Source organism: Sarcophilus harrisii, chromosome 2, assembly GCF_902635505.1.
Source record: "Sarcophilus harrisii chromosome 2, mSarHar1.11, whole genome shotgun sequence".
In the NCBI taxonomy this organism is placed as follows: Eukaryota; Metazoa; Chordata; class Mammalia; order Dasyuromorphia; family Dasyuridae; genus Sarcophilus; species Sarcophilus harrisii.
Window position 1 is genome coordinate 48,048,400 of NC_045427.1, and position 25,314 is coordinate 48,073,713.

General features: G+C 43.3%; 1 protein-coding gene across 2 annotated transcripts in view; it reads right to left on the reverse strand.

Moving 5' to 3' along the window:
* Positions 1 to 25,314, reverse strand: part of ZNF469 (zinc finger protein 469) — a 216,503-nt gene that overhangs the window by 134,935 nt on the left and 56,254 nt on the right. For both annotated transcript variants that reach the window (XM_031950160.1, XM_031950159.1), the window contains exon 2: positions 6,112 to 6,252. The gene's annotated coding sequence lies outside the window, so the exon portion shown is untranslated. The remainder of the gene's footprint in view (positions 1 to 6,111; positions 6,253 to 25,314) is intronic.

Below are 25,314 nucleotides of genomic sequence, written 5' to 3' on the forward strand. Positions count from 1 at the left end.
TGCTGATCTCAATTCTGCCTCACAATTTCAGTGATCTCGTTTTATCTGCCCTTTGCTTTTCAGTCCCCCAATCTTCCCTCTGTAACCTTGTTCCTATCCAAATAATTAGGAGAATGGAACATAATCTTACAGGGTAGTGAAAAGACTGCCATTGCTTTGGGAGTTGCAGAATCTGAGTGCCAATCTTGACTTTGCTCCTTACTACTTCCTTTCTTAGGCAGCTAGGTGGCACTGCAGTGGATAAAGTGCTGGATCTGGAGTCAGGAAAGCTCATCTTCCCCAGTTGAAAGCTGAGCAAGTCACTTAACCCTATTTGCCTCAGTTTCCTTATCTGCAAAATGAGTTGGAGAAGGAAACAAGTCACTTGCTAAGAAAACCCCAAATGGGATCATAAATGAAAAAAAAAACAATTGAACAACATCTTACTTACTGCTCTTTATTACTTTCTACTAAAGCTAGAAAGATCTACTTTCAAATCTGCTCTCAGGTATCTTGTGTAAGTCATCTTACTCTGTCTCAGGTTCCCCAAATGCAACATGGGGATAATAACAGCATCTGCGCCTCAGGATTATTGTGAGAATCAAATGAGATTATATTTGTAAAGTTCTTAGCACAACCCTTGAAGACAAGTCCTATATCCCGCTACTATTATAATGACTGTTATTATTATTATTACTTTTGTGACTTAGGAGACATCAACCCTCCTCTCCAGACTGCAGTTTCCTTTCCTATAAAATACGAGGGGGTTGGGCTAAATGATCTCCAAGGTCCCTACCAGCTCTCCATCTAAGATCTTAGGGCTTACTTATGACCTAGTGAGGAAGGAATGAAATACAAAGCTAGAAATTTCAGATACCTTGGGAGGGAAGGAGGGAGGGAGCAAACCTCCCACACTCCTATTTTTGTGTCCACTACTAATGCCAATTACAGATGTAGGAAGTTCAGGGGAACGGAAACCTAACTTGGAACACGAACAATGGCTGAATAAACCATGGACTCTTCATTCATGGTGTTCTAAGTGTTTACTAGCCTGTTCTATCAGCCTTTACTCACTGGCACAGACAATAGGTAAAAGAAGGCTGGATTCTAAGACAAGTTGATTGTAGGATTAGACTATGTTCTAAAAAAAAAAAGCAGCCTCCTCCTAACCACAGTGATTCCAGGGAATAACTAGAGGGAACAGGAGGAGACTCAGCAAAGAAACCCAAGCAGCCCCACACAGCTACAGAGAATGTAGTCTGGCTGGACCCCAGGAGTCTGTCTGCCCAGTCTGTAGCCATGTGTGTCTTCACTTACAGCCATAACAATCGGCAAGATGGTCAGCTCTCCCCCTCCCAACCTCCCTGCCTCAGACAAGTCAGTCACACAGTTAGCTTGATTTTTTGGGGGGGCAGCTTGGGGTGAACAGACCTGTTTGGGAAGGGAATTAATGATAACAATCGCTGGTCTGGCTGGTCAAACGTACAGTGTCAAGTCTCAGTGGATATGTTCTGGGGGCTTGAGGCTACCTGGAGGTGGATGTTGAGGCAGGTGTTTTGATTGGAGAAACCTAAAGACCATTACCATTTGCATCAATGAGAGGCAGCATGGTAAGGTGGATGGGGCATTAGAGTCAGGATTCAGACAAATCACAAACTCAGTTTCCTCATCTAGAAAATGAGGGCTTAGTAGCAGTGTAGAAGCTACAAAATTTAGCCACCATAATTAATTAGTTCAAATAAAAGGCCAACTGGTGTTGTTGTTATTCCAAACCTCATGACCTTGAATGGCCTCTAAGGCTTGCACTTGAGCATTTTTAGAGCTCTATTTAGTGTGCCTAGGACCTAGCTGGGGCAAATACTATGTACCAGAGAAAGCTTTTGAGTAGCACATGGCTACTGGGGAGGGGGACTGCTACCCTCTTTAACTGTTATGTTTTGCCTTTTAAAAAATAACAGAAGGATAGCTAACAGAGGGACAGGGCTTGCAAATTAGGAACCCCAGATTTAGACCAAAGGACTTCCTTCCCACATTGGATACATTGGATAGAGTACTGGCTCTATAGTCAGGAGGGACCGAGTTCAAATGTGAACGTTAGACACTTGACACTAGCTTTGTCAAAAAAGAAAAAAAAACACACACAGAATAGTTGGACCAGTTCACAACTCCACCAACAATGGACTTGTCCATTGTTAGTTATTGACAAAGCTGGGGTGACAGTGTCTCTCGTTTTCCAATTCAGAGTATCATATTCTTTACTCCAGAGCCCACTTCGCAGATTCCCGAGATAAATCAATGCAGCTTATTTACAGATCATAGGTTTTAAAATCTTAGAGTTTCAAGAAGTATAAAAAGGACTAGCCAGGGACAGCTAGGTGGTGCAGGACAAAGCACCAGCCCTGAAGTTAGGAGAACCTAAGTTCAAATCTGGTCTCAGACATTTAACTCTTCCTAGCTATGTGACACTGGGCAAGTCACTTAACCCCAATTGCCTCAGGAAAAAAAAAAAAAGACCAGCCTGAGCCTGAGATCATCTAAGTAATTAATTGTAGAGGCAGATTGTGAACTCAGGTTCTTTAATTCTAAATCCTGCCATACCTTCTGTCAGATTCCTGCTCTACTCAATAGCCACCACCTCCCTCAAATTCAATATAATATTCAATAAAGTGCAGCATCTGGAGTCAAGAAGATTCATCTGTTAGAGTTCAAATCAGCTCCAGACAGTCTTAACTGTGTGACCTTGGATTAGTCATTTAACCCTGTTTGCTCCAGCTCCTCATCTGGAAAATGAACTGGAGAAGAAAATAGCAAACCACTCTAGGATTTCTGCCAAGAAAACCCCAAATGGTGTCACGTAGATTTGACCATACCTGAAAAACAATATGCCAGACACTGAGGAGACGCTGAAAGAAATGAAAGTCTGCCTTGGAGAAGTTCACTTCTACTGGGGATGAAAGGGGAGGGCAGGTGGGAAGGAGAGGAAATACAGTATTCCAAAAGTTTTAGTGTACTTTTAAACTTTAATAGCTTAAGACTTTCAGAATATCCTGTCCATACAATAATACAATTTAATATCGAGAAGAAAAGTGCATTTAAAAGGAGCGGAAGATGAGATCAAGGAAGACTTTCTACTTTATAAATTCCATCCAGACCAGAGGTTCTAGGTCTTGTTTGTGTCTTGGTGCCCTTTGGCAGTCTGGTGAATGGCGCCCTCTTAGAGTATTTGAAAATAATAGAAGGAAATGCTAAAAAAAACAATGTAAATTTGCCCCAAGTTTATGGACTTGCAAGTTAGGAACCCCAGATTTAGACCAAAGGACCCCCACTTATCATCAAAATAATACAGGCCTACTCAGTCTTAGGTCCAGAATAAGACACCTGTAGCAGTTTCCAGGCCACCAGACAGAAGCTTTGGAATCCCCAGCTCTGGACAGTGGAAGGAGTTAACGTAAAGCGTGAGTCACATTCAAAGCATTTCGAGCAAAACTGGAAGTGAGCTCGGCCCGTCAGGCCAACTCTGCGCTGCCGCCTAAAGTCGTCCGGGAGGGAAGGAGTTAAGAGCCAAAGCCGGCTCCTGGGCTCCACCAGGCTCTGAAAGCCCTCCTATAAGCAAACTTGGCACTCGGGGAAGCTCCACAAATTCAGACGCTCTCAAATGCACAGCCTTCCGTTTGTCAGGGGGCAAGTCACAGCTAATTACGGAAACAGACACCCTCCCACTCCTCGCAACCCTGCCCCGGCCCACGAGGTCGCCTGCCAGCTTGCTCACTTCCCCGGGCAGAAAAGTCGAGGAAAGAAAGTGAAAACGAATGTGGTGGGAAGCGGTCCCACTCCTGACAGTCCCTCAGCAAGTAAGAGGTCCCCAGCGCTGGGAGCACAGGGGCACGGCGCTCTTACGTAAGACTAGGAGTTGTACCTCTCCATGCATCTCCCCCTCCCCCCCATACACCACATCTCCCCCACTCCAGAGAGAAAGATAGTGAGACACACAGAGAGAAACAGAGAAACAGAGAGATGAGAGAGAGAGAGAGACAGCGAGAGAGAGAGAGAGAGAGAGAGAGAGAGAGAGAGAGAGAGAGAGAGAGAGAGAGAGAGAGACAGCGAGAGACAGAGACACAGCGGGAGACAGACACACAGAGACAGCGAGACAGAGACAGACAAAGAGAGAGACAGACACACAGAGAGACAGAAAGAGAGAGTGAGGGAGAGAGTCAGAGAGGCAGAAGAGTGTGAGAGAGAGTCAGAGAGACAAGCAGACAGAGACAGAGACAGACATACAGACGGAGACAGAGTGAGACAGAAAAAGAGGAGAGAGAGAGAGAGAGAGAGAGAGAGAGAGAGAGAGAGAGAGAGAGAGAGAAGAGAGAGAGAGAGAGAGAGAGAGAGAGAGTGAGAGTGAGTGTGTGTGTGTTTCTCCAGTCCGTTCCTTCAGTCCCACAAATTCCAGCTTTTACTACCCCCGCCTGACCAGTCTCCAGCATCCCGAAGCCGGCTCAGGAGCGCAGAGGAGGGCGTGCTGGCCGCAGCCAACCCCCCAGCGTTTTCCAGCTGCTAGCTCTAGCTCCAGGTCGGGCTCCGGCTCAAAGGCTGCCCAGATCGACCGGCTGGGCTAGGGAACCCCTGCATGCACCCACCCGGAAGCATATTTTCCCCATACCCTCCGTGTCAGACGGCTCATAGAAAGGCAGCACTCCACCCAGAGCCCAGGACCCGCACGCCGCTGCCGCCGCCGCCGCCGCCGCCGCCAAGAAAACGTGTAAAAAAGAGAAAACCCCCTCACTTTCCTGGCAACCTTTACATTTCTGCAAGCCCCTTTCTCCTCCCCACCCTGAAACCCGCACCTTTTCAGGAACAGAAAAGCTTCTCCACAGTGGCCGGGGTTTTAAAGACTCGCCCAATTCAAGGGAAAGATGGAAAACCGTGATTTCTTGGTTCTCCTTAGCAGGCAAATGGAAAGTCACTTAAATTACCCTGGCCTTCCGAGTAGCAGGATCGGTTTCTCCTTTCCAGTGAGGGGGTTGGGATGGAGATCGGAGACCCGGAATCCAACGGGATCATTTGTATTGTTGACTGATTGGATTGGCCGCTAAGGAGAAGGGGCGCGAGGCGTTCTGTCCCGCGAAACTTCCAGGGTTGGGGGGGGACTTGTCTCGGGTCAAAGAAGACAGTCAGGACTTGTCTTCAGAGCCGGACTCCCTGTGGGGACCGGTCCCCTAGAGAGACGGCGGCTTGGATTGGTTCTGTTCAAACAGCAGGTCTGCCACAATGCATGGGCACGGGAACGCCCGTCCTGTGTCTTTAAGATTGCTCTTTAAAAACTAACCCAGGGAAAGCATCCAATGGCACAGGCACCGGGGAAGGGGAAAACAGCTTTAGCAGGACGGCTAGATGGGAAGCCGAACATTGAGAAAGTCCTCCCCCCTCCCCCCCAGTTCCGAGCATCAAAGGCACCCGCTCTCATGGGCACACAATCGTGCCCATTTTTTCTTTCTTTCTTTTTCTTTTTTTTACACCCGAGCTTTCCAAACGCTCGCCATCCCCGTGCATCCACTCCTTGGCTTTGGGAGCAATCCTTCCCTGGGCAGCAGTAAAAAGTCCCCGATGCCCCTCGAGGGAGACTCCGACTCAGCCTCAGCCCATGCCAGGCTATGCCCGCTGGTCTCGGGCAGGCTCTTCCCAGGCCGGGACCTTCCCGAGGCTTTCCACCCCTTAATACTGGCTACCGGGCTGCAGGGAGAAAGGCGGAGCCCCCGGGGACTGTTGGCAAGGAAGGGTGGCACTCGCCCCCCCCCCAGCTGCCAAAGCTTCCGGGCCCAGCCGGCAACGCTGAATGAAAGCGAGGCTGGCAAGCTCTGGGAAGCGGGCATCCGCTGGGACAAGTGAGGGAGGGCTGTGCAAACTGGCAGCCGAGGCTGCTTCTGCAAACGACTTCCCAGCCCCGGCGTAGGCGAGCCGCCGCTGCCCCCGGGGGGCACTGCCTGGCATGTGCGCCGACGCTTGGCTGCGATTTTTTTTTAAAAAGCTCAAACTACCAACTGAGCCCCCAGGTAGGGGAAGCAGGGGCACGTCGGCTAAAGAAACGGAGAGGAAGGGGGGGTGGGGGGCGAGCGAGGCGGATCGGCGCTTACTCACCTCATTCTAAGGCTGCAGAGGGTCAGGGCTGCGCTCTTGGTCTCCTCGGGGGCGTTTAAAAATACAAGTCCGGAATTGGAGCGGCCGCGGCCGCCGCTGCCGCCGCCGCCGCCGCCGGGCCCCGTGCAGCTCCTCAGTAATCTGCGGATAAAAAGAGAAGGCTTCATTACTGACCACAGTCACGGAGCCTGGAGCTCACGCCCCCTCCTCGCCCCAGCAGCCAGTAGCGCGCACAGGAGTGAGGTTAGGAGGAAAGGAGCCCAGCCGAGCTGAGCCCATAGTGATTTATCTGCCCCTCGGAGCAAGGGGGAGAAAGAAAGGGGGCAGGGGGTGGAAAGTTGGAGGGGGATGTGGAGAGCAGGCGGCCGACACGGGGGGTGGGGGTGGGGAAGCTGCTTGCCTTTAGGATTGGGCCGGGGGGATGGGGGTGGCTGGTGGGGGTAAGGGATCCGGGGCTGCACGGGGAACCAAAAGCTCTGCCAAGTTCCCTAAAAACAGCCCCTTTAATGAAACCTTGGGCAGGGCACTAATTGGAAGAGCAGCGACAAACTATCGCCTCTAATGGAGTGAGCGCGTTTGGGAGCCTTTGCCCTTGGGGAGGCAAATATCAGATGTCCATGGTTTCCAAACGCCTTCTAGAAAAGGGGGCACTGCCCGGGTTAAGTTACACAATAAGACATTTCCTCTCCCTCCATTCTCCTCAAAACTAGGGTTTTTGCATAGATTTAAAAAAAGGTGTCTCTTTTAAGCGATTTTCTCCTCTCCTCCCCCTCCACGCCGTCATTTGTGGAGATGGGGGATGGGGGGAAACCTTCCTGATGGAAAGATTCCCCTTTCCTCTAAGCCATAGCCAGCAGTCAGTTCCACTGACCTCAGATGCCATTAGTAGCATATACCCTATCCTTTTGCCAGGATTACCTCGCTCCTTTCCCTTTCCTCCCCCCACCCCCAGAAAAAAAATATTAACTTCCGGCAGAGGGCCCCAGTTTTGCATATGGAAACACTGGATTTAACACAACTCTAAATGTAGCTGTTTCATCCCATCTATGTGGTTTCCAGTTTATCTGTTTGCTTTGTCTTTCTTCCTCTGAGTCTCTCAGGTACCAAGTGTTTTCCATTTGTGACTGTGACACAGGGGAAACGGACCCAAGGGCCAAAAAGATGCCCACTTGGCACTCAGACAAGCTTTCCTTTGAGGCTCTCAAAGGCTAGGAGAGAACTGGAATAATGAGAATGCAGAGCAACCCGGGAGGGAAGAGGATCAATGGCACACCTGTTTTACAGATGGATATAATGAGACCTGAGGAAGTAAGACAGAAGGCAACTCCTTCCTGAGCATCTGCTATGAGGGTGAGCTTGGGGAAAGACCCAGGGGGTTGGAATAGAAGCTCCTTGAGGCTGGGTGTCAGCCTCTGATATTTCCTAACAACGACAGAGAAAACCATAGCCTTTCGACTTTGGCTGGATCATAGATTTAGAGCTGCACGAAATATAGATTTAAAGCCAGAAGAGACCTCAGAGGCCATTGAATCCACCTCCTCCATCTGAATTTCAGTCATCTAGTCCAGTCTTTTCATTTCAGAGATTCCTAGAGAAGGGAAGGAAGTGACTTGCTTAAGGTCACACAGCAAGCAAGGATCAGAGCTGGGATTTCTCGGGTTCCTCTACCTCCAAATCCTGTATGTTTTCTTCTGCATGATTGCTGGATGAAGGTTCTTATAAGGCCATGGCCTTTTCATGCTGGGACACTCTCCTATTTGGGGAATGTACTGGAAGTTGTCTGTGAAGTTAAAACCGACTTGGACTCCGCTACTCACTACTTATGCGACTCTGGGCACGTCACTGCCCACAGACTCTCTGGGCCTTCATTTCCTCATCTGAAAGATGAGGGGATTGGACAAGATGATTTTCAAGGTTCCTTCCAACCCTAAATCACATGAAGGGATGAACTTGGCATTCTCAGACCCATGATCAGAACCCACGTTGTTTTGAATCCACAAAGGGGAGGGGAAGAATTCTCTTTTAGCATCTTCTAGTGTACCTAGATCTCCTCACATTAACTGGTTGGGGATGTCGGCTAAGCCACAAAGTTTAAGCCACAAATTTAAGACATCTCTGATTGGTCTGATACTGATTGACAGCTCAGCCAACCAATGTCATTGCCAGAAAGAAGGAAAGCGTGTGTACCCCTGACTAACTGAAGCCCCAAGAATATAAAATCTCCACAATCAGATCTCCTCGAATTTATTGTCTCTCTGGGACACTCTGACATGAAGCAGGACACCGTGCCATATCCAAATGGGCAAAGTAATGGAGTTTGAGTGAAATAGCAACAGGCTAAGGGATAAAGGATGAAAGAAGGATCTATGGGATGCAGGGACAAGAAGAAGAGTAAATAAAGAAGCTTAAAATGATCACCCGTGATTAAGCCCACCACGAGACAGGGGCCGGAGAGAATTGCCAAGAAATTCGGCAGGTAGTCATCGATTCAACATTCAAAACCTTTATCATGGTTTTGTATTTCTGAAGACAGGGTTTGGTCCTAGACACTGGGGGAAATAGAGAGTTTAGACAAGATACTTATTGCCGTTGTAATGCTCAGAGGTAGAGCGCTGATGAGCTATAGGATTTTTAAAAGATCGACAGCCACTTCATTCGGGCCAAACCTCAGCCCCGGGAGGTCCTGTCATTTATGAAAACCTCTCAAGTTGTCTTAGAAAGACAACTGCCTTTATTTTTTTGCTGCTCTAATTTCATGGCAATTTTCTGTCTGTTTGTGGAAGAAATCCAGAGAGCCTGGAAATTTCTGACCTATTCTGCCATCTTCCCAGAATGCCTAGGTCTAATACCACAATTTGTTCAGCCAGTCTCCAATTGATGGACGTACCTGCAATTTTTCGTTCTTTGCTACACAAAGAGAGCTGCTATAAATATAGTTTCCCCCCCTTTTTTCCTAAATATTCTTGGAAATAGACCTTCTAGCCTACTGCTGAGTCAAAGGGTAAAGGTAGTTTAATAACTCTTTGGGCATAATTACAAATTGGTCTCCAAAAGATTGGATCAGTTCACAATTTTGCTACCAAGAGAATCACCACCAGAGTAAAGGTTGCAAATAACTGTGACATATAAGGAAAAAATCTTGGATCTGGAGTCCAGAAACTATGATTTGTAATCCCAGTCCTGCCAATAGTTACCTACCTATATGTCCTTTAGCGGCCCACTTCCCATCTCAGACTTACATTTCCTTATCTGTAAGATAAAGAGACTGGATGAGATGAACTCTAAGGTTCTTTTCCACTCTGACGAGATTCTATGATTCTTATGTCAGCCATCAGCCTTCTTTGCCTACAGTGGTGCATTTACCTGAAAAGAAGTCAAAACTCTGAAAAAATTGTGTCTAATTGAAAAGACTAAACATGTAGAGTAGAAAAAGTATTGGTCAAAGTGGAAAAAGTATTGGTCAAGATACTTGGTTTTTAGTCCTTGATCTGGCACTCAAAATGTGCCACTTTGGGCAAATCATTTCTCCTTTGAACTTCAGTTTTGGGGCAGCTCGGTGGCACAGCACCAGCCCTAAAGTCAGGAGGACCTGAGTTCAAATTTGAGCTCTAACATTTAATACTTCCTAGCTGTGTGGCCCTGGGCAAGTCACTTAACCTCAATTGCCTCAGGGGGAAAAAAGGAATAATTACATTTGTACTAATTACCTCCTAGAGTTTTGTTTGCACATAATTGTTTGCATATTATCTTTCACATTATACTTTGAGCTCCTTGAAGGTAGGGTCTGCTTTTTGCCTTTCTTCTTATTTTCAATAGAGAGTGCCTGGCAAGCTGTAGGTGATTGGAAACACTTTTTGATTTAACCTTATAACATTCTTCAAGAATAATTATTAATATCCATAAATGAAGGAGTTGGACTAGGTCTCAAGAGTCCCGTCTGGCTAAACATTCTTTGGTTCTAAAGTTGGAGCACTAAGTCTCAAGGGTTCCTTCTTTTTGAAGGTGGAGGGGTAAGGAGGATGATTCTTTAGAGACGCTAAGAAAGGAATACAACATAATGGACATGGTATTGGATTATGCCAGACAGAACACCTAGTTCTACTCCTTATTCCCTGTGTGACAGAAAGAATCACTGATTCTAAGTGCCTTAGTTTATTTAGGCATAAAATTAGAGATTTTGGCTAGATAATCTCTCAAGCCTCTTCCAAATCCAAGTTCCAAGTAGGAACTCCTTAAACTGCCTTCCCTTCCCCCCAGTACATTTAAAATAACTTATGGCAAAGGATCAAAACTTAGAGTTTATAGAGACTAGGTTCAATCTTGGGAGTAGCTCAGTAATTAATACTCTCTGGCTCATGTTACCACCTCCCTCCTTCCCCTCAGTTTCCCCCTGAGAATATCAGAATTTTGTTGGTTTTGCCCCTTCCCCCCATGGTTTTCCCTGGAAAATCATATTTCCAGAGAAAAGCAAAAGGATCTCAGCTGATATGTATGTACCCAAATGAACAACATTAAATTATAATAATAACAGCAACAGCTAATAGTTTGCTTCAGGTTTGCAAAGCACTTAACATATTAAAACATTTTATTTTCACCCCCATTTTGCATGTGAGAAAACTGAGGAAGAAAAAAGTTAAGAGACATACTTAGTGTCACACAGCTAGGAAGTAGCTGAGTTTGGATTTGAATTTGGGTCTTCCTGACTCAAAATCTAATGTTCCATCCACTATATCAACCAGATGCCTCTTAGCAAAAAAAAGGATAGAATTTAATTAAGAAGAAAATGGAAAAGATCATACTTAAGCCCCTCTCTCCCAACTAGTCAAGAGATCTCTTTCTCTCTGGTAGAATGCCCCAGAGACCTAAACAATCCAGTCCTGCATATTTTTAGCTCTACCTAGGTGGATAAAATTATGGAACTGGAGCCTATAAATCTTGCTGTGTGACTTTGGGCAAGTCATTTAAAAAACCCTCTAGACTGGAGTTTCCCCTTGTAAAAAGGGAGTAGGAGGTAATGGGGAATCCTAAATCTATAGCTGTCATCCTATAAAACTAGGAACTTGGGTTTCCTGAGTCAAGCAAGCCTCCCTTGTGGTAAGACCTACTTTTCTAGAGACCTCTATAGTTCTCTAGACATACAGAACCATCCTGGATGGGGACTCCTAGCAAAAGGAACCTGAGTCAACTTTACAGATGACTGTGATAAATGTGTTGTTATTGTTGAGTTGTTTTTCAGTTGTGTCCAACTCTTCATGACCTTATTTGGGGTTTTCTTGGCAGAGATACTGGAGTGATTTGCCATTTCCTTCTCCAGCTCATTTTGTAGATGAGGACACTGAGTCAAACAAGAGTTCAGTGGCTTGTCCAGGACAAGCTAGTTTAAAATCTGATCTGAACTCAAGATGAGTCTTCCAGACTCCAGGCTCAGTGCTCTATCCACTGCAGCACCACCTAGCTACTCAATAAACATGGGGTAATGGGATTCCTCTCCAAGGGTTTCATAACCCATATCCCTCACAGTACTAATGGAGGGACAGGTCCCACCTTGCTCCCCCAGAACATGTTCTTCGATGCACCATGGTTATAGCAGCTGTGAAAGCTGCGACTTCTGCTCTGCTCTACATTGTCCAGGAGCTTCTCCACTTGGTGTTTTTAATCTGGTGCCAGTTTCTTGATGCACATAGTTCCCGGGAGGGATTGTGTGGATATGTAGGCCTGCCTCCAAGGAACCCAGTCTGTTTCTGTGTGCAATCTGTCTCTTCTCTGTTTCTCTGTTCCCATCTCTCCAACCTCTGTAAGTGACATAAGGGTATATCTCACGAGTCTAAACTAATTTTGAAGCACCAATCAATCAGTCATCAGCAATGTGTAATTAGAAGGCTACCAAGTCCCCACCTTGTCAAGGAGACATTGCTTGTGTTAGATACGTTGCTCACAAAATCCACTTTGATTTACGGAGGTTACTGTAAACACACTTTCCCAAGAACCCACCTGTTAGGTTGCAACTTTTACATAGTCTCATAGAATTGCAAATAAAATGATGTATATGAAAAATAAAGTGCTATATAAATATAATTATTCTTAAAGTTTTATTAGCAAGTATTAAGAAGACTTATTTTTCCCAAGTTTTGGCAGGCATATGGATCGATATCCTATACAGCTTGTCCATCAATATGTAAATCTGGGGTTGATAGGGAAGAAGACAAGCATTTCTTTTTTTAAAAAATTAATAAAAATGTTAAGACATGGAGATGTTTTTTATTGTTCCAAATTCTCTCCCTCTCCATCCATCCAACTAGAGGGCAATAAAAACATAATCTATTACAAATACGTATAGTTGTGTAAAATAAATTCTGTTAGCCATGTTCCTTCTTCAGAAAAAGAAAAAGAAAGAAAGAAAAGAAGGGAAAATATATACTTCAAACCACTCTCTGAGTCTATTAGTTTTCTATATGGAGGCTTCATCATGAATGCTATTGTTGAAGTGTGGGAATAAGGGGGAGAGATCGCCTCTGCTTAGAGAGGCAGGTCCAAATGTGAAAGAATTCAGGAACCCCAAAATCTGTGGCAAAAGGCAGTTTTGTTGTTCACTAAGAGGGAATTCTCTTTTTTTTTTTTTAATTTAATAGCCTTTTATTTACAGGATATATACATGGGTAACTTTACAGCATTAACAATTGCCAAACCTCTTGTTGAGGGAATTCTCTTAATGGGCAAATTCTTAATGAAGAGATTTGCAAAGAGTGTGTAAACAAAAACCTATTTTATGAGCAAATCTTGGCCAGGGGGGTTGGAAACAGTTTGAGCCGATTATCAGACCAAGATCTCCAATTGAATGAAATCATTTTGAAAGCCTTTTTTTTTTCAAAGTCTTTAATTTCCTGAAGAGGGTCTGGGCTACCCCAAACATCAATGGAAGATGATTTGACCAAGATCTCCAATTAAATGACACTGCTTAACTTAGAAAAGGCTTGTCTGGGAAAGTATGCTTTTTTCCAGACTTTTTGGAATCTGAGACCCAGAATCTACTTTCAGAGTTCATTCTCGTCACTTTGAAATTGTGGTGGGACATTTTGTGCATCAGAGTAACTAAATCCTTACAATATTGCTACATAAATCGTCTTCCTGGTTCTGCTCATTTCACTTTATATCTGTTCATACAAATCTTTTGACTTTTCTTAGAAACCATTCCCTTCCTCATTTCTTACAGCAAAACGGCATTCCTTAATATATCCAAGCAAGCAGTTCTCAACCCCATCACAATGACAGGTACTGTGCTAAATTCTGGGGATCGAAAAAAGACAAAAGCCACATTTGTCCACATCGAACGGATTTCTGTGTAAAGCTTTCTCTCTTTTGGCCTCTCCATCTGCTGTCTTGAAAACCAGAAGTTGTGGGTGAGAATCAGAGTAAAAACCAGCCTCAAGCTAACTGAATGATCTTGATGGACTGTAATTGAGCCAAGTTAGACAGTATGGTGCCTAATGAAGTCAGGGTGTGGAAGCAGAGTGCCTGGGTTTGAATATGAGCTCTACCACTTATTCCAGGCTCAGAAATATAAATCATTTAAACTTTTTAGTCATCAGTTTCCTTGTCTATAAGACAAAGGGTGGGAGTGGAATCAGCTCCAAATTTGTGATCTAATCACTATTTACCATTTCCTTGGAATGACATCTTGGTTCTATGCTCTATTTGCTAATGTGCTTCCATGTCTTAAATTCACCCCCTTCTCACTTCTGCCTTTTGGAGGCCTCAGAAGGACTCTCTTGGAGCTTTTCAACAGCTTTAAAGGCAGTCAGGTGATGTAGTGGTGAGATTTCTGGCCCTGGAGTCAGGAGTACTTGAATTCAAATTGGTCTCAGATACTTATTAGCAGACCTTAAGCAAGTCACTTAACCTTTGTAAAATGGGGATAATAATAGCACCTTCATCCCAAGGGGTTTGTGAGGACTACATAAAATAGATAAAATTTGTAGAATGCTTAGCACAGTGCTTAGGAAATAATAAACATTTAACAAATGCTTGTTTCTTTTCTTCAAAAATAATCTCAGATGCCACTTTTCTCAGCATCAGCTATTTGGGATTTCTCAACCCTCAAATCATTTTGTACTCTTCCAGAACAAAACTCTTAATCTGAATAGATATCAGGAGCATTATAAAGTTGGATGGGAAAATGTGATATCTTCATTTTCATCATAATTGGTTTCCTATGTATTTTATTTGATGCGTTGACAATATTTTTCTAAAGGGGATCCTAGGCTTCTCCAGTCTGAAAAAAAGAATCTGGCACACAAAAAGGGATCCAAACTTTTACTTTAGAAGAATGAGAACACTTTAAGGATGTATGGGCTGTTTTTCTATTGCCTTTGTATTCTCAGTGCCTCAGATAACACCTTGCACATAATAAGTGCTTAATAAATGTTGTTTGTAGAATTGAAAAAGGCAGTAAGTGTGTCATATAGTTATATGACACAAGCAATAAAGAGATGATAGATGGGGTGACTAGGCTGTGTACTGATAGCCCTCAAATAGTTAAAGGACCAGAAAGGCCTTCTCATAACTCCTTTTGAAGGACTGGTCCATTCTAGCCAAGCCTACCTATTTCAGGATCTCCATGAACTAACTATATTCTGCCTCCTCCCTTTGCAAAGGTTTCTTCCTTATGCCTGGAATTCTCTCACTCTCTGGCTTTGCCTTTTTGGGTGCCAAATCTAAGTCTCTATTCAAAGGCCACTTTCTACATTAAGCCTTTCCTGATATTCCCAATTATTCCTACTCTTCTGACTCTTCCCTGAAGTTATTTTGTGTTTATTTTGTGCCTATTAATTTACATATTTGCATATGCTGTCTTCCCTCAGTTGATGTAAGTTTTTTGAGGGCAGAGAGAGTTTTCACTTTAGAGACTATGTTCCCTACTCCTAATACATAACAGACAATAAATATTTATTGAATTAAATAGAAATTAGCATCTTGCCTTGATTCAGCTCTATGAAGGATTTACTGAAAGATATGATGAAAAATCTTTACGCAAGAGACAGCAGGGAGAGGAAGCAATCTCGCCAGATGAAGGGACTCTACTTTGAAGAATTCCTGGATGTATCAAATATTAACAACTGCAATAAGTGTTTCTTGTTAAATCAAGACTTGTCCCTTGGGATTGCCTGATTATCCCATGCATGAGCAAGCCCTCTAGTTAAAGCTTCAAGAATTCTGTTTTTTTTCTTTTCTTCCCATAATTCACATTTATAAAGCAGTTTTAAGACTCACACAACACTTTCTTCACAATAACTCTGTGAGTCAAATCGCTTGCTCTGTTTGGGCCACAGTTTGAATGACAAATAGATAACAAGACCTTTACCCTCCTGTTAGCTCTTTCATCCTCTCAGCTCCCAAAGGGAGTTGGGGAACCAAGGCAGGTCATAGTATCACAGATTCAGGTCTAGGAAGGACTTTGTGTACTAAGCTATTTACTTTGTTTTCGTGAGAACTTGTCCAATCCTCTCATTTTACAAAGGAGGAAAATGAATTCCAGAGAAGGGAAATGACCAGCTCTTGGTCACATAGCATCTTTCATCAAACCTACCCTTTGTCATTCCTCCAACCTACAGTCCTTTACCTCTCCTTCCTTTCTCACCCAAACTTCTAAAAAACAAAGCAAACCAAAATAAAAATAAAAAACTTGTCTATAATCATTTTACTCACTCTCTTCTTCCTCATTCTTTAATAATTTGCATTTTGGTTTCTGACCTTATTATTCGATGAAAAGATCTAATCACCAAACCTGATGGTCCTTCCATAGCCTTTATTCTTCTTGACCTATGTGCTGCTTTTGACTCTATAGCCCACCCTCTCCTCTTTCTAGAATTTTGTGACACCGATAAGCTCTCCTGGTTTTCTTCCTCTTCATCTGACTGCTTCTTCTTCCACATCTAACCATATGAGCTCTCTTCTCTTTTGATACTCAGTGACCTCATGAGTTCCTGAGGATTTAATTAAATTTTGTAGTTGACTTTGTAGTTGACTTATCGATCTACATATTTGATGCTAATTTCTCTCTTGATCTCTAGTCCAGAATCACCACCTGCTTCCTGGACATTGCAAAGTGGATGTTCTAGCAATATCTCAGATTCATTTCCCAAACAGAACTCGTTAGCTTTCCTTTCTTCCCCTTCCATCTCCCCCAAACTTTTCTATTTCTGTCAAGGAATCCACATCATTCTGGCAATCTCCCAGGTTTATAATCTCAGTATCATCCTTGACTACTCATTATCCTGCTCTTTATTAAACTAAGAAGTTGCCAAATCTTTGTTTCACCCTCCACAATATCTGTCTCATTCAATTCAATCATTTAGTGTGAGCCATCTGCTCACATGTCCACTCCGTAGATTCAGACCCTTATAACTTCTTGCCTAGACTATGACAATGGCTTCCCATCTAAAGTCTCTCCTGGCTCCTATTCATTCTCCATACCTGCCAAAGTGATTTCCCTAAATTGTAACTCTGACCATGTCACTCCCCAAAGTCTTTTACCATCTGCTCTCATACTATTTTTAAAAGTCTCACCAAACATCAGATCCCTTTCCACTATGCTTAGCACAATGACTGGCACATAGTAGGCACTATATCAATGTTATCTATTTTATCATTATCACCATCGTTATTCAACACAACACAGACTTTTAGGGATGTTTCACAAATATATGGAACACTAGCATTCACCTGTCCATTTGGAAGCTGAATGCCTAGGCCAGGTGCCCATAACCACTAACCCAGAACATGAGTCTTAGAGCTTGAGCCCACTCTTGGCCCACCCAATCCAGGCCAGTTTCTTTGGCTCAACTCTTCAGCCCTTAAACAGGCTCTTCTGGTGCCTGTAGTATTCATGACCCATCTTTTGGAGTTCCAACAATATATCGGGAGAGTTAGTGTGGTATAATGGCTCATGTTGTTGGGTTTGGAAGTAGACTGGATTTGAGTCTCATCTCAAACAATTATACTCTGGACAAGTCATAAAAAACAGCCCAGATGGACCTATATGTTAGTTAGTCAACATCTAAGTAGTCTGTGACTGTGGATACAAAGAAGTCACATTCTCATGATGTGTGTGTGTGTGTGTGTGTGTGTGTGTGTAGGAGAAAGGTAAATAACTTGATACACAAAGGTCCCCTCCAGATCGCAATCTTTGATACTCTGACCTGCCTTGGCTCCCTAGCTCTCTGAAGCCTTCCAAAGAAGGCTGATTTTCTAATTTCAGAGGAAATGTGAATATTTGGAGAACCAGGCAGCCACAAAGGGGAAGGGCAGGAATCACACATATCAGTCAACTAATATTACATTCACCTTTCTTTGGTCCTGAATCTGCCAGTGAGCCAGATGAGGAAGGGAAAATGTGAAAGGCATGTCTGGGTTAGACTATGTTCCAGGGGAGTTCCTGACTGTGCTGGATTATTGGCAGAGGCCCTTGACTGAATTTAACTGGTTCCCACTGAATTTTAGTTTCTGGCATTTGCTCTCAGAGAAATTCTAGAACTGGAAGGAAACTTGGAGATGATGGAGTACAATTTTGTTGCCGTAGAAAGAGGAGCTTGGGATGGGGGTAGGGGACTTGCCCAGGATCACACATTGATTTAGAGGCAGAGATGAGACCAAACCCCTGGCTTTCTGACTCTCAGTTCAGGGTCCTTGCCATGGTAGGGGGCTGGGACCCCAGCCATTCCTAATTTTTTAAAGCCCAGTGGATGGCTTTGACAGCACACTTAAGGGACCAGGAGGAGGAAACTTGTTCCTACAGCTATAGTTCCTAAGTCATCAAGGGAAGCTGAGACCCCATTAGTTTTCTTAAGTCAATTTTTCTGACCTTTAACTGATATTAAAAAACCCAGAGGTGGATAGGAAAGAAAGAAAAAAAATACTTGCAAATTCCAAGAGGATGCTGTCACATGTTTGGTCCAACTGACCTTGACAAGCATTTCCAATGAATAAACATTCCTTCATTCATACGTCCATTCAGTCCCTATTTTCTGAGTGTGTACTTTATGTCCAGCCCTAGGCATAAAGGAAGTAAGAAGAGACGGCTCCTGTCCTCGATGAGACAAGCATTAATTTGGAGAAACAAAACTGCAGTAGCAATTTTCCTAGTTAGAGATCGCTTTCCGGGTCAGACCTCGTATAACACTTTGGCATCTGTCTGGTGCACTTATTATGCAACTTTCTGAATTCTAGAGATCTCTGTTGGTGCATCCTACTGGTCTGGAAGCCAAGGGCTCTGGGTATAGCAGATAATTTAAAAATATCAGCTAGACACAGAAGATAATCAGTCTCAGCTAGGTGGAGCTATAGTTCGCAGTTCGCAGAGCACTGGGCTTCAAGTCACAAAGACTCGAGTTCAAATTCTGTTTCAGATCCTTGCTAGCTGTAGACAAGTCACTTAATTATAATTTCCTCAACTATAAATGGGAATAATAATAGCACCTTCCTTGTGGAATTACTGTGAGAATCCCATGAGATAATAATTATAAAGCACTTAGTATAGCATCTGGTCTATAGTAAGAGCTAGATAAATGTTCAATATTATTATACCCTACCTCGATTTTTATTTCTGCCTGTCCCCCTTGGAGGACAGCAGAGGGCACTGTAGTGGCTTATCCAATACTTTCAATGTGCTGAGGACAGTCAATGACCCTGGTCCTCCCTTCATTAACCAGCATCGCCTGATTTTACTTATCACTCTTAGAAAGTCCTTGAGCTGGCAGGAGCTGTGATTTATTCATCTCCATATTTCCCCCGTGGCTTTTTAGTGTCTAGGAGGCACCTAAAAAATGAAAGTATTGACTGCGACAAGGATTTTTTTTTTTAACAAAATCTAGGCCATGGCAGCTGCCCCTGGCTAGTTCAGAATTTTATAAATTTAAAGCTAAAATCCATCGGGTACAGTGGTTCTTAACCTATTTGGGGTGATGGATTCCTTTGGGGACAGTTTGGTGAAACCTATGGACCCCTTCTCAGGAATATGGTTTTAAATGCATAAATAAAAATACATGTGATTTCAAAAGGAAATAATTTACATTGAAATGCATTTATCAAATATAGCTAGGTGGTGCAATGGATGGAACATGGCGCCCAGAGTCAAGAAGACCAACCTCAGATACTTACTAGCTGTGTGATCCTGGGGAAGTCACTTAGCACTGTTTGCCTCAGTTTTCTTATTTGTAAAATGAACTCCAGAAGGAAATAGAAAACCATTCTGCCAAGAAAACCCCAAATGGGGTCATGAAGAATCAGATGTATGACTCAACAGCAACAACAACAACAACAACAACAACAACAACAACAACAACAACAACAACAACAACTTTTTAAAACTTGTTGAGAACCTTTGAGTCAGTTTAAATCCCTCATTTTGGAGATGAGGAAAAGAGGATCAGTGAACTAAAATGACATGCCTAAGGTCCTTTAGGAAGCCACAGAACCACCATTTGAACACAACTCTTTTAAGATTCCAGCTCTAGTATTTTGCTTTTTTTTTTTTTTTAAACCACAGAAAGGGCCCACACTGCGTTTGGTCACTAGTCAGTGTGAGCTTGAACACAGACCATTGAATTGGCTCCATAAAAATATCATAAGATCATGGAAGATTGGAGTTGGAAGGAAACTTGGAGAAAGCCGCTGGGGTCCTTAAACTATTTTTTTGCGTGTCCTGGGCTGGGGAAGCCTATGGATGCCTTCTTAGAAGAATCTTGTTAAATGCACAAAATAACACCCATAGGATTATAAAGGAAACTGGTTATATTGAAATAAGGGATGTAATTTTTTCTATCCAAGTTCACGGATACCCCTTCCCACTCCCCAAAATTTGTCCAGGGGAGGCCTGCTCAAGCCCATTATTTTACAGAGACATAAACTGAGATCAGAGAGCTCAATTTATCTAAAGCCATATTGCTGGTTAGTCTCAGAGCAGGGATTAGGACCTGGACTTCCCCGGCTTTCGGTCCAGTGGTCTTTTTTGCTATCACCCTGCTTCTGCTCAGGCCTTTCTGGCAGCTAAAAAGCTTTTCAAAGGAAAAAATGACCCAGAGAAGAAGTGATGAAACAAACCTATTTGCTGCCAGGCATTTAACTTTTCAAACCACTAGCTGGAAATCAATTTGCAGTGCTGCTGATCAGAGGGGAGCAGGGATGGCTCGGCATCGGCAGTGCCCTTGCAGCTGATGGGAGGTTTGTCATCTGGAGAGAATCAAGATTAGTTGACCCAAATCGCAATTGGCTCTTGGGAGACTTTTCTCAAGTGAATGAGATCTCTTTGCCCCTGACCCTCTTCCTCCTTCCTCCCCTCCCCACCGGGAGCCAGCCCAGCCCCAGCCAAAGGAGTCAGTATTATTAAGGATGTAACCTCGGAGGGCTCTCAGGTGGGGGTAGGGAGGGAGAGTGGAGCAGGGCCTTCAAGGATGCTCTGCTTTCAAGCCAGGAGCAGCCAATGTTAATGTAAGAGGCTTTCCATAGAGACATGCCAGACAAACAGTGGTGTATGAGTCAGAAATCTAAAGCATATTTGCTTCTGTCCTTCCTATCCAAAATGACACGGTTTGTGTGCTAAAGAGAGGGAAGGATAGAACATCCAGGGGGAGGATCATAATTGCTGTCCCCGATCCATCCCCTTGCCCCCAGATGCTCCTTCATTTCCCCAGGCTTCCTTCTCACTTTCCCATCTTTCTCCAGCCCCACCAGGCCTGTAGTCCCGGTACCTGGAAGGTAAGACCAGAGGCAGACCTGGCACGGACCCAGAGAGACACAGAAGCCCAGCCAGGAGGAGGCCTTGAGTGTCCAGAGACTTACTGACATTCATACATACCACTGACCTCTCCAGGCTGGCATTCGGCTCTTTCCACAGCTTCTGAGAAAGTATTTATTTGCATTTATTTCAGGGGTGAGTTAGACTGAGCCCCGTCATTGTCTTTTCCCAAATAGCTCAAAATGGAGAAAAAAAATGTTTCTCCACAGCAAGAATAGAGATATAGAGAAGGGCCAATCATTTTGCATATATGCCGCTTTATATAGCACTTAGACTACCATAGAAAGCTCCCAAGAATAATAACATATCTCCATAGTTCTTTATAGTTTATAAAGTACATTCATATATGTGTGTATATATATATACACACACATATATGAATGTACTTGATATATATATAACTCAGTGGATCCTCACAGTCACCTTGTTGGTGTTTAAATGTTTAAAGTATCCTATCCAAAGTGAAGGGACTTACACCCAGATTTTCTGGCTCAATTTCCCAATCTGTAAAATGGAGGATAAAAATACTTCATGTTGTATGATAGTTGTGAGGAAGGTTAATATGAGAAGTGCTATGGAAATATGGAGTTGTTCTGATCAGGATTTTGACATTAACTGACTCTTGGGTTGTCCATATGCTAAGACCAAGAGCCAAACTAAACAGAATCTGAAGGATTTGGGTGCTAGCTGTGTTGCTCAATGGATAGAGTTCTGGCTTCTGACTTAGCATCAGGTAGACCTGAGTTGGAATCCAATCTCAGACACTTATTGGCTATGTGACCTCTGGGCAAATCAGTTTCCCTGATTATAAAATAATGATAAATAGCACCTATCTGTCGGGGTTTGCTATAAGAATCAAATGAGATGGTCTTTGTATAATCCCTGGCACATAGTAAGCTTTTAATAAATGCTTATTTCCTTGGTAAACTCCACCATGAAAGGGGAAGTATGACTACATGGTGTGGCAACTAAGTTCTAGATCATAGAACTGCTTATAAGGCTGCTCCTGGTCATCGTTGGGATAAGACTCAGACCATGGTTGACTTGGTGGCCATGGAGACGGGGGGGGTCTCTTTAAGAACCAGATTTAAGCACGAAAGCTTTGGCTCTTCTTGGGAAGAGATCCACAGTTACCAGGATACCAAGGGGTCTGGTTGTTTATTGGCTCCCTTCTCTGGACACTATCAGCCATGGCATCCCTTACCCAACCTCTTGTAGACATTCAATATGGGAATCTTACTAATGAAAAGAAAACAGAGAGAGGCTGAAAGGCAGAGGCCCAGGGTGTGGTAATCCAAGAAGGCCGGGCTGGAGACATGAATGAAACCTTTCATTGTGGTCCAGCCAAATGCAGTGGTACACAGGGCTGAGGAATTCAAGGGCTCCGTGCACCAAAACATCCAGTGGAATACATTAGCAGAACTGGAGAAGCAAAGGTTTCCTCTGCTTTAGAGGCTCAGCTACCTCTACCAGGCCATCCCCTGCCTTCTTCTCTCCTCCCTACCATCCTCTCCCTCCTGCTCCGTTCTGTCTGCTTCAGGAATAGTGGCAAAAGAGACAGCAGATCCAAGTTTGGATGCGAAAACTTTAGCCAAAACACACACACACACACACACACACACACACACACACACACACACACACACAGAATCTTGCTGGTCCAATTTATATGGAGCAATTTATATTCTGCTTGATTCTTTCCCCTTGTAATCATGTCTCTGAAAGATAACTACAAATTTGCATTTTGCTAAGTCAGTGAGTAGTCGGTTCAGGGTCATTAGGAGGAAAATTCCTAATCATAAATGTAAGTATTGATACATGTTTTTATGTGCTTATATTCTTGAAGGGAGATTCAAAAACACAGGCTCATTTTCCCCTGATCTACAATGTGAACAAGAGTTATCCTTTTCTCCACCATCTGTGCATGTGTAAACTTTTCAGTCCCCCCATCCCCACCCCCAGCTTTGCAATGAATGACTTTAGTGTACAGATTTGCTTTCCATACCTGGCTAGAAAAACCTTCACACATTTGCTTTAAAAAAAGTGACAAGATTCCTTGAGATGATTTCTTTCCCCAAATTGTTTATTCTGGCCCTCCCCAAACAGGGGGCACCATCTCCAGTTTAGCTTCAGCAAAGAATAAAAAAGTGAATCTTTTCTTTCTTCCATCTACTGCTATGACTCACACCATAGATTCCTTCCTGACTTTTGGCTTGAGGGACAATGTTTAGCCAACTGACAGTTAGGTTCTTTAGGGCTCAGTGGAAATACATTCTGATTAAGGAGCTTAAAATCATTTACCTAGTTCTTAGTCTGTCATCTCAAGATTTGATGAAATTAGTTGAGTCAGTATTCACCCCTGACTCCAACCTAAGCAAGGAGTGACTAGAAGTGAGTCCAGGTGGATGGATGGGCAGACAGAATCTGGAAGCAGCTGTCTTAATGGAGCTCAGTTTTGATCTCTAGCCCTGGCCCTTGGTGAACAGATGTCTCACTGTCTGCTTCCCAGAGTAGACTGTTGGATATTATCTTAACAGCTAAAGACAAGGAAGAGAGAGAAAGCTTTCAAACATCACTTGCCATTTGCATACTCCCTGACATATAGTCTCTCATTTGAGCAATAAAAAATTGGGTAGGAAATCTATTTCAAAGGACATTGAAGGCACTGTAAAAATTTGTGGTGTAGGGCATTTGGAGTCAGAGAGCCCAGATTAAAATTCTATTTCTACTCACTTAATACTCGTGTTTCCCATCTTTGAGTCTCATTCTTCTCATCAATAAAATGAAGGTGAGAGAATAAATGATCTCTCAGGTTCCTTCCATCCATTCTTTTTTTCCCCAATGCTAAAAGCTGAAAAGCACTTGATAGATATCCACTGAACTCATTTTGCTTTCAATCTTTTAAAAACACCAGGGGGTGCTAGTTCTAGGAGGAAATGCATGCAGCCAGGATCATTAGATGCCTTGTCCTGGAATCAGTATCACAGATTTAGGGAGGGAGATAGAGAAAAGAGAGAAATCATCCAGTTCATCCTCTCCATCTTAAAGGTATAGCAGGGACTGATCAGGTGAATCCCACAACCCACATGATGAAACCACAGGATATGAATCAGGTAAGAGAAATAAGGAGATGTGAAGGGTTTTGCTGCTTTGGAATTTTAAATTGGCAGTGTAAAGGAAGTATCAGGAAGTGTTTATACTTTTTTACTGCTTTAGGTGGTATGGAAAAATTTGTCACTTAATTCCATAGGATTATAGGAAAGCTAATCAGTGACTAGTTGAAGAATCATCCATGGCCTTTGTGGCTTTAAAAAGCTCATAGAAAATGGTCCTCCTTGACAATCAAAGAGGAAATTAGTTACAGAGATAGAATCCAGTTTGTCTTTTCCTTTGGACTTCTTCCAGAGCATAATCAGGTAGAGGAGGGGATTTTTCTTTTTGCCCACTGATAGAGGAGGGGATTTTTCTTTCTTGCCCACTTCCATCAGTAACAGCATCTTGTAGTAGAACAACTTGTCTGGTAGTAAATGCTACAACCAGCAGAGAATAAAACTAGAAAGTAGGACTACAGAATGGAGTTGAGCTATAGAGAGAAATAGGCTCAGAGATTTCAATGGGATGGCATGGCAGTAGAGATAATGTACCCAAGGGAAGCAGCATGAGGACACTAGAGGTAGAGAAAAGGTTCTACTAGAGGTAGAACTTGAATGCAGGTTTTCCTGATTTTAAGGTCAGCTCTGTATCTACTATATCACATTGCCTCTCCCTTGGCACATGGTAAATGTTTAATAAATTACTTGTGGATTGACCCTCTGATTGATTGAATTCTGTAGTGCAAGAGGAATGAATTATTTTGTGCCTCAGTATTGCCTACATGTTCTTTTGCCTCTTGACTAGTGAATGCCATGCATGTGGCCACTCTTCCCACTAAACCTGTAAGTATTGTTAGAAAGATTACTCCAGATTTATTACAGAAATGTTTTTGTTACTAGTATTCATCTTATTTCATTTCAATAAATGCCTTTGCTTTGAGGTATGTGAAGTGGTTGACTGTTAAAGGTAAATGTATCTATAGGAGCTCACGAAATATGTTTTAAAAGTGAGTATTTGCAGAGTACCTTGAACCTGATGTAACCATCTCCTAGGTAACTCAAACCATGAATGCAATCAGTTATAGAAAGAGGAATTTTCAGGAGAGAGGATGAAAAAATGATGAAAAATAAGCTCAGAGACAGTAAGGGACTCATCTAAGACAACACAGATAAGAGTGAGGATTAGAATAAAGATTCTAATGTTATGATATGAACCATGGTGCTAGTTAGAGATAAAATGAAGGCTAGAACCCTGCCAGTCTAGCACCCCTCTCACTATACCAAGTCAGAGACAGTCCCATACTGGCACTATTTTTTCTTTCT